Genomic DNA, 2,926 nt, shown 5'->3' on the forward strand with positions numbered 1-2,926 from the left:
TATGAGTTTGTATGTAATGTATGAATATAATATACAAGTTTCACTTTTTAAATGGAATTACTGAAATCAATCTACTTTTTCATGATATTCTAATTTTATGACCAGCACCTGTATACTGACGGAGATTAAGTTGCTTTGCTTCTTGCAAATATGCAAGGTTCTTGTGATCTGTGTACACGATAGTAGGCTGCTCTGCTCCCTCTAACCAATGGTGCCATTCTTAAAAGGCCAGTTTTATTGCAAGCAGTTCTCTATCACCCACTCCATAATTCCTCTCAGGAGGAGAGAGACGATGTGAAAGAATGCACAGGGGTGCAGTTTGCTGTCTATGCAGGATATTTGTGACAAAACCGCCCCGACATCTGAGTCCGAAGCGTCTGGTTGTATGAGGATGGGGGCATGGGCAAACTTTTGAGTTCAGCGAAGGCCCGGTCAGCCTCAGGAGACCACCAGAAAACCTTCTTGGTGGAGGTGAGGGCAGTGAGGGGTGAGGCAGTCTGGCTGTAATTTTTAATGAATCACTGATAAAAATTGGCGAAATCCCAAGAAACGCTGGACAATCAAACTGTGTGGTTACAGGAGCTGAATCGCAAGTTGGACTGAATTGCGATTCTAGAACTCATAATATGGGTTACATCTTGAGGAAGCTGCTCGCTCGAATCAGGCGGAATGGTCCTGGAATTTGGCTGTAAGTGGGAGTGGAAGTGGGAGCAGCTCCAGTGACAGTAAATTACTTTTTTCCTACTTTTTGAGCCTGTAGGCACCGCTGGTAAGACAGAAAGGGAGGCAGAGGTCAAACACTTTGCCCTGCTTCTTCCTCGGGTTGCTGGCTTGCTGCATGGCAATGACTACCTCTTTAAACCTCCCCTTAGACCTGTTAGAGAACAGGTCAAACATTATGTTTGTCCTAGTCTGACTGTCACGATTCTGAGATGTCGAAGAGCGCTACAGCTTGGTGGTAGACAGACTACAGGAGGCAGATATCAGGTAAGTGGTTTTATTTACAGTGAACAGGGGAATAGACGGAACAGGATCGAGATCTGAAAACACGGAAGGAGAAACGGTAAGTAATATAACGAGGCTGGAGACGAGCAAAAACTAAACAACTGATTTGAGGCTTACTGATTGTCAGGTGAGGTTCTGCATCGGATGTAGGATCTGTAATTACTTCCTAGGGGAAAGTTTTTTTGTATTTGTGTCCAGGAGGAAACACCAGGCAGTTCGAGCTATCCAGAGTTGAGTGTAGATGAAGGAGACAGGAGGACATCAGTGAGCAATCTTCAAGGCTGGGCTTTAGCAAAGGAACCGGAACCAGACTGGATCCTCGGGCGGGCAGGAAACTCACTGAGGAAGACGAGTACACAAGAAAAACAGGTAAGTAAATTTCTTGGTTGACAAACTGATTACTTAAGCTGGCTCAGAGACTTTACCACACGGTAAGCAATGCTCCAGCACTGATCTGGTTCCCACCACAGCCTTAAATACACCAGCTCATCAGATGCCTCATCTCCTTCAGGTGTGCAGAGGAGAAGCCCAACTCCACACACAGGAGGAGCCGGTTACGCCCACCAGGAAGTGCAAAAAATCACAGATCACCACACTGACAAGTTGGATAAGTTGACCCAAAATGATTTCTCTCCAGACACTTCTATGCCCACATTTAAAAGGATACCCGCAGTATATCACAAGGAGACACAATGAGCATAACCTGACTGTGGTGCAGAAACCAACAGCAAACAACAATTAACCAGCGGAGAGAAAATATCCAGAGACTGAATATAAACTCTGGGTGAGTGGGAGATGAGCTACAGCTGAGAGATGACAAGAACATGTAAGGTGGGCATGGCAGGCTGACTGGAAAGCTTGTGAGCTGAGGGCAGGTGAATAGTAGCACAGGGAACACAAGCAACAAAAGAATACAATATTATCTTCTGAAAAAAAAACCCACAAAGGACAAAATTTAACACAAGGATCACAAGAATGAAAACATGATAATCCAATACAAAAAAATCAATAAACAACTCAAAAATACCCAAATCCTGACAATGGCAGCTACTCCTTCACCTCAACCTGTTGTTCTAGGAACATGAAAATTTATATAATTATTCATTTATGCTAACAAAATTTTCCTGTTGTAGCCAGGTTTCTATTAGACAAAATAAATCAATATGACGATCAGTTATCAAATCATTAACTAACAAAGACTTTGAGGAGAGAGATGTTATGTTCAATTATCTACATTTAAAACTGCAGTAGGGAGTTTGAACAACCACCCCTTACAGGTCCCTCCCCCTTGCTCTCTGCTGCTACAGCCCTCCCTCCACAGCTCCTCCCCCACAGAGGAGCCTAATGTGAAGTGCAGGCTAGTAAGCAGGGCCACCAATGATGTCATGGGTCTTCTTCTGTTTACCTGTGTTTGTTTTCTGAGCAGATACCACTCGAGAAATTGGCAGTTTCCCTGTAATGTTAGGTTGCTTCTCTCCCATTAGCACAGCTGCAGCACACCAGCAATCTTGAGCTTGAACAACAGTACGCTGTGCGGGGGAAGGGTGTAAGCAGAGCATACACAAGCTGACTGACACTGCTAAGACACTCCTCCAGGCTCTGATTGGTTGTTTCTGACTAGGAGCAGTGTATGTCTGCAAATGGCAGTAGGACCACAGTGAGGAGCCAGAGAAGCCTTATTTATTTATGTTTTTATTTTTTACAAATTATATAAATATTCTACTGTCAGGACATAGTGACAGTTTTAACAAATATGAAAAAAAGCATTTTTATGAAAGTTACCTACTGCAGCTTTAATGATTTGATTTTATTTGTTCTAATAAAGTAACTGTTTTTTTTTATATAATTTATCTTTCTAGAGTTGATTTTTGGTTTATTTAATTTGGAACTGAATGCCCCTCAGCTTGTCATTCTTAAACAA

General features: G+C 42.8%; 1 long non-coding RNA gene across 1 annotated transcript; it reads right to left on the reverse strand.

Annotated features, from left to right (window-relative positions):
• Window positions 1-986: 986 nt before the first annotated feature.
• On the reverse strand, window positions 987-2,529 carry LOC119617134. Its single transcript, XR_005233318.1, has 3 exons — window positions 2,411-2,529; window positions 1,123-1,344; window positions 987-1,040 (listed from the first exon to the last, which is right to left on the reverse strand). It is a non-coding gene; the product is annotated as an uncharacterized LOC119617134 (long non-coding RNA).
• Window positions 2,530-2,926: the final 397 nt, after the last annotated feature.

The sequence above is a fragment of the Kryptolebias marmoratus genome, linkage group LG6 (assembly GCF_001649575.2).
Source record: "Kryptolebias marmoratus isolate JLee-2015 linkage group LG6, ASM164957v2, whole genome shotgun sequence".
Lineage (NCBI taxonomy): Eukaryota > Metazoa > Chordata > Actinopteri > Cyprinodontiformes > Rivulidae > Kryptolebias > Kryptolebias marmoratus.